This window comes from Ambystoma mexicanum, chromosome 3q (genome assembly GCF_040938575.1).
Source record: "Ambystoma mexicanum isolate Mex_15411 chromosome 3q, UKY_AmexF1_1, whole genome shotgun sequence".
Classification (NCBI taxonomy): domain Eukaryota; kingdom Metazoa; phylum Chordata; class Amphibia; order Caudata; family Ambystomatidae; genus Ambystoma; species Ambystoma mexicanum.
The window spans coordinates 789,978,836-789,992,103 of NC_090926.1; positions in this window are offsets into that span (position 1 = coordinate 789,978,836).

Here is a 13,268-nt window from a genome sequence, read left to right on the forward strand (position 1 = left end):
CGCCTGAGACTGCAGGTTTCTCACAGATCTCTGAAGCAAGTGCTTAACAAGAAGTTTCAGTACTCTCTCATCTGATATAAAGGACATTTCATGTAAATGAAGAAAGCAACTGGGTGAGACCACATATTACAACTGTTTTATGCCCTCAGTTATATCTGGGGCAGCAGGTCATTGGACTGTGTTACGGAGATTTATCATGTGTATTCTTCACCCCCTCTCCTCGTGAGACCCACAGCACTTGTGGCTGCACTTCTGGACCTTTGTCTTTCTACCCTGAATGAGTGGAGCCTCTGCATCAGCCTTCCTTAACCACTTGCTTAAATGAAATGCAAGAGGCAGAGACCTCTCGCATTTTTCAGTTTAGTGCAAGAGGCAGAATCATCTGGCCTTTTCCTGTTAGCTTGGTAGTGCCAAGAAGCCACTTGTGGTGTGTATCACTCTCTACAAAAAGTCCAAAGCAAAACATAACACAATGGGGGCAGCCATAGCTGGTGAGTATAACCAAACTGGATTTGCGACACCCCATAATTCATCAAAAGTTAGTTATGAGGTTGAATTGCGCAATTTCTCCAACTAGACACAGGAGTCTATGATTTGGATCATTAAAGGAGAGTTCCGGGACTTTTTTTTTATTGTCCCTACGGTTCGGCCATGTGTTTTTAAGCATAACTCGGTAGATCGTGGAAAACTTTCCTATGGACCTTACCCGACTTTTCGTCCATTAACGCACTCGAAATCAGCCGCCATTTTATGATAATCCTATCACTTGCCGCATCGCCCTGGCTCACCTGCTTTTGCGGCACTAAATCAAATCCCCCGCCCCTGAAACAGACTTGATCAAAACATTCATATTCCCCGCCTCTATCCGTGACGTGACTGTGCTGCGTAGGCAAACGCGCCCAGGCGTCTTCTACGCGACTCCACACAGAACCAGCAAATCAACACAGATGAGCTCAAACAACACAGCGCGCCACAATTGGGAATATGAAACTGTACTTTTAAATTAAACCGCAAGATTGTAAATTTGGTAAAGTACATTTATTTGACATCAAATGTTTTGAGAATATTCAGCGATTAGCATTTTTATTTGCACATGTTCCAAAAAGTTTGTTTCGAGGCACACGATGTTCCTTTGCTGTACACAGGGTCTTAGATCATCTCACAATACAGCGCCACAATTCGGAATATGAAACAGTGGTTTAAAAGCAAACGGCAAGATTGTACATTTGGCAAAGTACATTTATTTGACATCAAATGTTTTGAGAATATTCAGCGATTTGCATTTTTATTTGTTCACGTTCCGAAAAGTTCGTTTCGAGGCACACGATGTTCCTTTGCTGTACACAGGGTCTTAGATCATCTCACAATACAGCGCCACAATTCGGAATATGAAACAGTGGTTTAAAAGCAAACGGCAAGATTGTACATTTGGCAAAGTACATTTATTTGACATCAAATGTTTTGAGAATATTCAGCGATTTGCATTTTTATTTGTTCACGTTCCGAAAAGTTCGTTTCGAGGCACACGATGTTCCTTTGCTGTACACAGGGTCTTAGATAAATGAATTTTTATTTGCTCTCGATCCAAAATATTTCGTCTTGAGGCAAGCGATGTTCGTGTGCAGTAGACATGGTGTTGGTTTACGATAAAATAAGCTCTTCGGTCGCACTGATAATCGCATGGCTATTCCAACAACGAGGCACTAGGGCACCACAACGGTCTGTATGTTGCATCTAGCCGTTAGTACCGCGTAAGGACATACTTGTACTTGGCGATCGTCCCACAAAATGGTCAGGGTGCTAACGTTGTTCACGCGGAGAAGCAACTGGCGATTATAGAAGCCATCCGCCGGTGTCTGGTACTCGTGACACAGACAATAATGGACGATGTATCTATTTGAAAAACATAAAAAAAGGAAATTAGTCTCACCATCAGATCTTTATTAAAATTATTCATTTTATATATTAGGTCTGGAAATTATTTCATAGCTAGGACAGTGCAACTGGGTTTTAAACGTCAAGGGGGGGCTGTAGGATACTGAGACAGTCCCCCAGTGCAGGGGTTGACAGGGAGTGCAGGTGGAGAGTGGAAGGGCCCAGGACCAAGATCGCAGACAGTGGACCAGTTGTAGCAGGGGAGAGGGAGAGAGAAAGCAGAATCAAAGGTTTTGAGGTGCTTCCGTAAATGTATGATATGATATGATATGATATGGTATTTGTAACGCGCCTATACACAAGTGTTTCAAGGCGCGACGAGGCAGGGAGGGAGGGGAACAAGGGGAAGACAGACAAACGATCCTACTAGGCCAGGTGTCATTCAGATCGCGCAAGTGCAGAGGTAAGGGGAAAAGGAGAAAGTGCAAGGAGAGGAGGTGGGGGGGAAGTGCAGTACAAGGTAAGTAGCGTAATAAAATAATAAATAATAAATAATAAATAAAAAGGGCCCGCTTGAGGCCAAGGACAAGTCTCGCAGTTCTGTTCTGGATAAGTTGCAGAGGGCGGAGAGTGGAGGCAGGCAGATTAAGATAGAGGCTGTTACAGTAGTCCAGCCTAGAGAGAACCAGGGCTCGGGAGACAGTGAGCTTCTGGGGGAAGGAGAGGAAGGGAAGAATACCTCTGAGGAGGTGCAGCTGGTAGTGTGACTTCTTAGAGACGTCAGATATATGAGGAGAGAAGGAGAGTGTGGAGTCGAAGATGACCCCGAGGTTTTTAGCCTTGCAGGTAGGGGCGGGAAGGGGGCCAAGTAGACGGTTCTCCCCAAGATAGTGCGCGGTACAAAACAACATGCCACATAGAACGAACAAGTACAACTTAACCCGTCTTTAAAGCAACTGTATAGTAATTAAATTGCGGTATAAACTCATCTAAAGAGTTACTTACATTATATTTGCATTTTCCATTGCGTCTGTGCGTAGGGCAGCCCCGAAATACCACTCCTTCTATGCCGACGTTATTTCTTCTAATGAACGAACATGAAATGGCTTTCGTTTCTGAAATTATATTCATTATCGTTTCTTACGTGGTCCAGGCCTGTCAAGGTCAAAATACAATAGAACCTTATTCTGAGTCGTGGGCCATTCTGGCACCCGAGAAAAAATCAAAGCAGCTGACCTTCACTTCGAACGAGCACACATTCCAAGTTAGCTACATTCAGTGTAAGGCATTCTCACAGGACTTGAAATTTACACTCCATCTTTGCATTTTGTCTGCGTGCTTTGCAGCCACACAGAACCATAAATACGGAGAGATTCTATATTTATTGAAAAATGATTTATGTTACTGTTTGGTTTAATTTAATGCGCAAATGAACAAGGTTGGCTAGATACACATATTCAATGGGCCTGCGACATGAGGAGACTTGAGAGAACAGACAATCAAATTACAATCATTCAAACCGTGATGTGTATTTCTCAATGAGTTCTTCTTTAGGTGGACATGGAACAGATGCAATGTTGGGTGGCAATGCAGTTGTCCCCTGCACAGGTTCGTTCACAACTCCATTTATGTGCCTATCTAGGACGTCAACAATAAGTTTCTCAATAAACTCATATTGCATATCCTCAAACACTGGTTTGATCACCCATTGTTTACTTCTTTTAGTGAAGGCCTTATTGTAGCGAAGCGTCCCTAAAGTTCCGGTCGTCCTATGCAATCGTTTTGGCCTGTACTTTAGGCACATATTGTGGAACACCTCCAAATCTCCTGTGTGACAGAATTCCGTCAGTCCTCTCAAATCTCTTGATAGAGTTTTGTCGAATACAATCTTTTCAATGGCTTTGTGAGTGGGTGATGAAGGAATCAACCACTTCTTCTTCCGTGCCTCCTCTGTGGACAAATGGCCATGTTCACAATTGTGGAAATGTTGGTTCGTGTTCCATCGGTGAACGTTCGTACAGTGTGGCATTACTGACCGCCATTTTTCCAGTAGAATTTCCAACGACCCTCCACATGTTTTTGAGCTCCACCAAAGATGGTTGCTGATTGACTTGGACCACTGTGAAATACCTTGCAATTCTTTTTTTTTACCTGCAGCCGACAATTTTTTATTGATTGATTTTGCAAGATGCCAAACGTCAAATTGGTGATTTATATTTTTGTACTGTTCTCTCATTGTCTTGGCAATTGAAACGTGTCTGTCCGTGGCTATCAGGTCGATCACCATTCCCGCGATTGTAGTTCTTGCAATGATGCTACAAAGCCAACTTTCTCCATGGCCACTGAGGATGTACTTTGTGACACCTGCACGACCACCGAACTCACAATTTTCTTACTTTCCATGTCCTTAAAGTGGTAGGTGCAGTACTTGGCTGAAAATCCTGGGCTGTCGCACTGTCCATCACCGGCTAGCCTGAACCGTTTGCCCGCGAATGTACTATCAATAGACATTTTTTCCATTCTCCAAGCTTTGCTAATGGCTGGAAATAGATAATCGGTTTGGTATTTGTAGAACTGAGTTTTCGCAATGAAACGGATTCCCACAAACTGAAAGAAAGACTCTAATTTTTTAAAACTTGAACCACTAAAAAGTGCAGCAGCTGCACAAAGTAGATTGCCTGCTGGCAGTTGTCCCAGCATAGGTTGTGCAGACCATGTGAAAGGATGATATTTTGTACAGGTGGCATGTATTTTAAGGTTAGTGCCTCGAATTGCACGAGTCACATTAATCAACGGCTCCCCACATACTTCCCCACCTACCAAATGCCCACATTTAATCCGAATAATAATATCAATCAAACAACTATCGAATACAATGAATTTGGCCTCTTTCCTTATACTGTCACTCTGCATCCCAGCTGGTTCGGCCTGTAACGTTGAGGACATGTCACTCACATGAAAGGTAGAATCTCTGATATCGTCTTCCGCTATGTTCAGTGATATTGATGGTGTTTCATTGTCGTCTACTTCATTCTCTTCCATTGCAACATCTGTTCCTTCTCCGGCGATGGGTGAATAAAACAATTTCTTCAACTTTCTCGCCGTCTTAGTTTTTGCGGGTGTGGATTCTGTGAATTGATCTCCGACTGCATCCGAACTACCAGGAGGACATTCACTATCAATGGCTGGTGGTGGTATAGCTCCGTTGTCAATCACTTCATATTCTTCCCATTGGCACGATGCTTCTCCAGTCTCAAGTCCCTGCCAAAAGGTTTGACAAGCAACATCTCTCGTTCGCTTCACTGTCTGTGTAGATCTAGTTCGTACACCCACTCGCAACTAGAGGACAGATTGGAAAAGGGTTGTTCAGTTTAAACACAACTTACAGTATTGAACTATTAACAGTGAAAAACAACATAATATAGTGACCAGGACACTAACCTTCTTTTGCTTTCTTTTCTTTGAAACTTTCTTGCCTCGAACTTCAACATCAGGACGCTGTTGCTCCGACTCGTGTGTATATGTCTCCACTTCCTCTTGCGCTGCAACGACTATGTTTTCCTGATAAGCACATCCATCACGCACTGACGCTCCATGGACTCCCTGAAACATAGAACTTTCATTAGTATGTATAATAATATCGAAAACACAAAATGTACTTGGGGACCAATACCCACGTACTTCTCAATAGCAAAACACGAATGAACGCTTTGTGTAGAACATTCAAACGACAATTATTCACGCATTGTTGATCTAGTTAGATGGAACTGTCAAGATCCATACCTCGGGCTCCTCATAGACTTCCATTGATGATATTATTGAAGATGATGCTTCAGTGACTCCCTGAAACACAGTAATTGCATTAGTATGGTTTTCTATTTTGATGAAAAGAACAGAAAGTTTGTGCAGGCGTGAACGGCTCATCTAAATAGACCTGCACAAATGATCAGTTGTCTAAAATAAATAATGGATATGTAAATATGATTCGATTTGCTCTATCGTTGGAAGTGTCACCACCCAGAGATCTGCATCAACTACTAGGGGTGATGTTCTTGTAGAAGAAGCTCCGTCATCTCCCTGAAACATAGTACTTGCGTTAATAAAGAAGGAAGTATAGCGGATGTAATCACGTCATATGATTTCGCTTGATCGAACTGTCAGTATCCATACCTCGAAATGCATAAGAACATCAAGGGACGATGTAACTGCGGTGCACACTTCTGCAAGCTGTTGCGCCGACCCGTAACTGCACGCTCCCCCTTCTTCTTGGACTAATGCTCCATCGACTCCCTGAAACATAGGACTTTCATTAGTAATGAACACAATATTGAAAAAAGAAGACACATAGGAGGGCGACGACAGAAGGACATATCAATGGCTAAAAACGAAAGAAACATTGTGTGTAACAATCACGCTACAAGAATGCAAGATCTGATGATCTCCATCGATGGAACTGTCCTGAAACGTACCTCGAGCATCTGAGTGACATCAACGGTAGTCGTCAATACGTTGGACTCCTCAGCATCTCCCTGAAAGACAGTACTTGAATTATTTTGGATAACAATAATTATAACTGAAAACAAAGACTAGAGGACGAGTACAAGGGTGTACCATTAGGTAAAATAATTACACGATAAATTAAAACTATTGATTTACATGCCTAAAACAAGTCAGTGGCAGAATAGCCAAGTAAGATTACCCGATAGGCGCTTGAAGTGGCTGATGACTGCAATAACGACACGGATGGAGAATCTTCCGCCTTCATATTGAGTGGATACATAAATGGGGAAATTATTGTTAGCTAATGCTACACACTACCGCAAGGCCGAGAGATAAATACGTAAACTTGACTCACCAGTGGAGGGATGTGGACGAATAGAGTGGGAATAGCGGTTGAGAGCAATTTTCGCCTCGCTCGCGGTGTGTTCTTCTTTATTAGCAATGATGTGGAGTACATGTCAGAGGTAAAGTGCCTGCTGCAGATGCGGTATCGATCACCCCTCTTGTCCGCAAAGACTTCTAGGACTCTACTTTCAAGCTCAGAGGGTGGATATCCGCAATATCGGACCCATTCTCTTATCTGATCTATTGTCTTAGGGAAAACATGCATTATAGTACCTTCAGATTTATTATGGGTCTTCGAAGGACAACCGCCAATGGAACAGGCAGGCATTGTGGAAAGTTCTGAAAAGTAAAGATCAACAATTCTCTATGAATACCAATGTGTTAAAAAATTAAATACATAAAAGGTTCAATGCAAGGTATGTTTTGGTTCTTGGAACTATACACGTTATTCACATGCGGATAAGTATTTGAATAACTTTAAAAAAATACAAAAATAATTTGACTAAACTCAGAACATGTGACTAGTTCCTTGCATGTACTGTCTTGAACGAAAAGAAATTGGACGCAAAATGAGTATGGTACATGGCCTTACCTTGACGAGCAAACAGTTAGATGCAGGGATCAGAGTAGTTTCTTGTCGTAGAACAGGGAGCAGTTCACAGGTTGCAAACTGATGAGTTTGCTCAAAGTGGTCACGGAAGTTCACAGAGACGAAGAGCAGACAACCAGCACCTTCACGGGTTGACTAGCAAAGCGCAAAGAAGTTCTCATTAGAAATATGAAGTGGGTTATAAAGAATTCGAAACAGGGGTGTGTTTGTGAATGAATGACGTGTATATGTCGTGGCATTATGCGGTTTGCAGGGGGGCGTCCCGCGTGAGGGGAGATGCTTGGCAGGAGACACGGGGTCTGGCGGTAGACATGGGAACAACAACCCATGCTCTATAGACCACTTTGAAGTGTACATGGTCTTTGGCACCTCTTGGCCTTTATCGCTCCCTGACAGCTCCACTTGCCAGCGCAAGTACCCCGGTGCGAACTGCCTTTGATAGGGCGGGGGGTGGATTGGGGCGGTGGTCGTGCAGACAAGACACAGGAAGACTCGTGAATGGAGACACACTTATGTGGATTGCAGGGGGCCGTCCAGCGTGAGGGGAGATGCTTGGCAGGAGACACGGGGTCTGGCGGTAGACATGGGAACAACAACCCATGCTCTATAGACCACTTTGAAGTGTACATGGTCTTTGGCACCTCTTGGCCTTTATCGCTCCCTGACAGCTCCACTTGCCAGCGCAAGTACCCCGGTGCGAACTGCCTTTGATAGGGCGGGGGGTGGATTGGGGCGGTGGTCGTGCAGACAAGACACAGGAAGACTCGTGAATGGAGACACACTTATGTGGATTGCAGGGGGCCGTCCAGCGTGAGGGGAGATGCTTGGCAGGAGACACGGGGTCTGGCGGTAGACATGGGAACAACAACCCATGCTCTATAGACCACTTTGAAGTGTACATGGTCTTTGGCACCTCTTGGCCTTTATCGCTCCCTGACAGCTCCACTTGCCAGCGCAAGTACCCCGGTGCGAACTGCCTTTGATAGGGCGGGGGGTGGATTGGGGCGGTGGTCGTGCAGACAAGACACAGGAAGACTCGTGAATGGAGACACACTTATGTGGATTGCAGGGGGCCGTCCAGCGTGAGGGGAGATGCTTGGCAGGAGACACGGGGTCTGGCGGTAGACATGGGAACAACAACCCATGCTCTATAGACCACTTTGAAGTGTACATGGTCTTTGGCACCTCTTGGCCTTTATCGCTCCCTGACAGCTCCACTTACCAGCGCAAGTACCCCGGTGCGAACTGCCTTTGATAGGGCGGGGGGTGGATTGGGGCGGTGGTCGTGCATACAAGACACAGGAAGACTCGTGAATGGAGACACACTTATGTGGATTGCAGGGGGCCGTCCAGCGTGAGGGGAGATGCTTGGCAGGAGACACGGGGTCTGGCGGTAGACATGGGAACAACAACCCATGCTCTATAGACCACTTTGAAGTGTACATGGTCTTTGGCACCTCTTGGCCTTTATCGCTCCCTGACAGCTCCACTTGCCAGCGCAAGTACCCCGGTGCGAACTGCCTTTGATAGGGCGGGGGGTGGATTGGGGCGGTGGTCGTGCAGACAAGACACAGGAAGACTCGTGAATGGAGACACACTTATGTGGATTGCAGGGGGCCGTCCAGCGTGAGGGGAGATGCTTGGCAGGAGACACGGGGTCTGGCGGTAGACATGGGAACAACAACCCATGCTCTATAGACCACTTTGAAGTGTACATGGTCTTTGGCACCTCTTGGCCTTTATCGCTCCCTGACAGCTCCACTTGCCAGCGCAAGTACCCCGGTGCGAACTGCCTTTGATAGGGCGGGGGGTGGATTGGGGCGGTGGTCGTGCAGACAAGACTCGTTTGCCGTAGGGCCTCACCAAGGAGAGGCCATCTAACTGCATGTAAGAGGCAGGCTGCAGGATCTAGTACATGGAAGGCAGGGGGGTGAGTTTATAAATACCTCAGCCTCCCAGGAGAATATATGGGTGCAGTTCACCCTGGAGACCCTGAACAAAGTGGTGTGGTAAGTATTTTTGGGGGAGGAGGCAAGGCCGGGAGGCTTGATGCCAACCCGCAAAATAACATATGTATGTCTGCTGCATATGGGTTCAACGGTTATGTGGATTGAAGGTGGGCGGCCAGCGTGAGGGAGGATGCTGGCCGGAGACATGTGGTGTGACAAGACAAGGCACAGGAAGACTATTCAATGGAGACACACTAGATTCATTTAAAAAATCAAAACAACCCTTGTTAAAATATATGTTGGGTTTTATTTTAGATCTTAATTTCAATTGAACATAAATAATAAACATTACACATTGTAAAGTTGCGGTTGCAGCACATCCCGGGAAAAGCCGCGGTATTGTCCACTGTCGCTGGGGAAATGTTGTCTAATGGCAAGTACCGCACAGGCAGGTATTACTCTCCGAACGCGGTGTCCGAGCCGCCCGTGAAGCCACCAAGTGAAGCAACGATAGGCCACCAGCCTGTTCCACCTGTGAAAATGAAAGATGCAAACTGTATTAAAATGACAACTTTCTTATCACTGTCGATTCAGGTAAAAAATGTCATTCTGCTTTGAAAAAAATGCACAACATGGAACCAATTTACATGCATTCGAATGATATGTAGATGTAGTTTTATATGTGGGAGACGACCATGAAATAGTAGTGGCATCACTGACATCACAACCAGAGTATACTTACTCGTTACTCGGATTACGCGGCCGAACAGTGCCGCAAAGTTCGTGCATAAGCACCATCATCATCCTCAACACGGTCCGTGAGAGGCAGGCTTCCCTGAACTCTGGCAGCTCGGTGATGCATTGCGGACTTGGCTCGCCTTCCGAAATGTAGGCCAAGCACCCGGAATTTTCACGGCAGCAGCAGTTCTCCTCCTCAGTTGGCATTAGCTCGCACCGATTGCACGTGCACCAGGTGGAGACGCCGTCCATGCGACATGGTCCAGGCTCTTCATCCGTTGACTGGTCCTCCCAACTGCCGTCCGAATCCCCATCGTTTTCGCGTGCTTGCCTTTCCAGTAGTTCTTCCTCGGTGTACTCGGGCTCGTACATATACGGCATTATTGTAGCCATTGTGTGGTAAAGAAAGTAAAATAATTTATAGCGGTGGTACTGGTATCTGTTCACACGGGCTACAATCAACGAAGGTAGCTGACCAGAGCACAGAAACGAGTCACAGAATACTCAAAGTAACACAGCGAGAGTAATGGAATCGAAAATCTGCTGCTGTGTGTTGTGAAACGGTGTGTTTATACTTATTGAGGAAAGAGGCGTCCTGCCGTTTCCATGGCGACACTTCATTAGCTGAGGCGCAGCGATTGTTGACACGAAACGTGCTTTGGCGTTGGGAAATGGGCGGTACGCGTCTGCTGATGTCAGCCTCGGGGGCGGGGGATTTGATTTAGTGCCGCAAAAGCAGGTGAGCCAGGGCGATGCGGCAAGTGATAGGATTATCATAAAATGGCGGCTGATTTCGAGTGCGTTAATGGACGAAAAGTCGGGTAAGGTCCATAGGAAAGTTTTCCACGATCTACCGAGTTATGCTTAAAAACACATGGCCGAACCGTAGGGACAATAAAAAAAAAGTCCCGGAACTCTCCTTTAACTCCTTATGCGAGCAGCATCATAAGAGCACAATACCTACCTAATTGTGTGCTTTTCAGTAATAACTACATTATTAACCACGTGTGTTTAACTGCATTTTATTGCCTCTTTGACTGCTGCATTCATTGATTATTTCAAAGACTTTTATTTTCCATGTTGTGCCTGCACCTCAGTTCAGAATAAACAGTAGAGGCTCTGTTATCTATACAGAGTTACATCTCTTTGCATGCTTGACAGGTGACCACAGATTTAATTTTTGGAACATTGCAGAAGTTAGTAGGTACCTCCAATTTCCCCCTCTCAGTGCAATACTTGTGATAGGACAGGCCTGATTGAGATTGCATCCTAGATAAGAAAGGAATTGCCCAGCCGTAGCTCAGAGTTGTGAGGATACCTAACAGTGGTTAAGGCTGAGGTGCATGCCAGATGCTCTGCATTGGCAAAGTTTACTCCCAGCAAGTCCAGGGATGGACTGGCCTACAGTCTGGAGATTTTCCAGAGGACCTCTGAATCATGATCCTCTTTTGTGTGGTTACCTATTTTATTTCCTCATTTTCTTATGGGAAAGGGGTTGAGCTTGCTCAAAACGTGCATTATGGACCTACTTTGAAAATTATATCTAGGGCCTCTTTTGGTTCCCAGTCCAGCACTGGGAAGTTCGCACTATGCAGATAAAAGATGAAAGGGGGACGTTTTTAGTAGAATATAAACAAACTAAACTCCAGACTAAACTGCTGCTTGTCTAAGTCGGCTATTCACTGATAAGGCCTTCTCCTTCTTCGTGTTGTATTTGGAGTGTGTATGTCCTTTTAGTGCGCCCTGAGGCCTACGCATTTTTGACGTATTATAAGCAACAACATAAATAAATAAATAAATAAATTGGTGCAAATTTGGAGAAAATAAACTAATATTTATAAGATGTACCAAGGATTTACAATACACTTCGACATCTTAACACACTATTGACGATACTTCAGGCTGCTCCATCCTGGGTGCAGGCAAAACGCTATGTGAGCTCACACTGTTACAAAGAGCAACCATATATGCCATTAACGATAACCCAGTCAAAATGCCTCATCTTTTCGAGCTGTTAAAGACTGGCCCTCCATTTTGCTAAGGGAGTCATTGGTGGCCATGTCCAGTGGGATGATATTTCATGTGACAAAGTTCAGGGGGATGTGCAGCAGAGCCTGCAATTACAGCCACCGACAGATGACTTTTTGAAGAAGCATGAAGGCTGCTGGAATGCTGAACCTGGGCTCGCATATCCAACTTGCTGCCTCTATGTAACTTCGTTGCCTGTTTTTTTTATTATTTATTTGCAAATAGTTCATAAGAACTTTTACAAACAATTTTGACAGTTTATCACAATTAAACAATCCAATACATAATCAGGACATCAACACCTCTAAAACCTTATCTAAACCTCTGAAACACATATTACCAGAAAGCTACCAGCCAATTCATATCCTTTCAATGATCCACAATCAAAACAATCAATCAGATATTTATATTTAAAATAATATCACCCATACAATATAGCAGCATTAATATTTAGAAAAAAACAGACACACACACACTTATCCATACATTTCATTCTCTAAGACATTTGGAAATGTGTTTCCACAAGCAATAAAATGCTAGGTGCATAGACTCGGAGTCTGTATTCAAGCAGTCATTCCAAAACTCGGTTGCCTTAATAGAATTACTTCGACTCACAAATCTGCTCCGCAAACACATATAAATTGGGACCAGCTCTCTACATTCAGTAAAGATGCATCGAGATGTTTCCAACCTATCCTGCAGCCTACATATACGACAGGTTCTGCTCTCTATAAGCATTTTGGTCTAAGACCCCTGAGTGTCCAATAATGGCAACTGATTTATTTGCAACCGTAATATAAAATTGCGAACTTCAATACTGCCAATACTTCTAGAGTCACGATTCACAGGCAGGGGAGTTGCTAGGTCTGGAAAAGACCCGGGGCTACGCTAATGTCAGGACTGTCGGGTCTGGGGGCTAGCTAGTCTTTTGGCTGTAGCTCCTGAGATTCTATCCGGGGCTACAACCAAAAGATCAGGGGCTACAGCCCCCTTAGCCCCCCCCTAGCAACGCCCCTGTTCGCAGGTCTAGTGTGGCAACTCTTACTAGTGTGCAAATTACAATTTTAGACACGCATCAAATGCCTCTGTTAAAAGGAACAAGTTATTGACAGTCTTTTTTTCACTCGATGAACTGCCTGCCACGTGTATACCCATGATGGCTTCCTTAAGAGAAAAGTAACTAATTAAAATGATATTAAATTGTTATCATTAGTATGGCACTT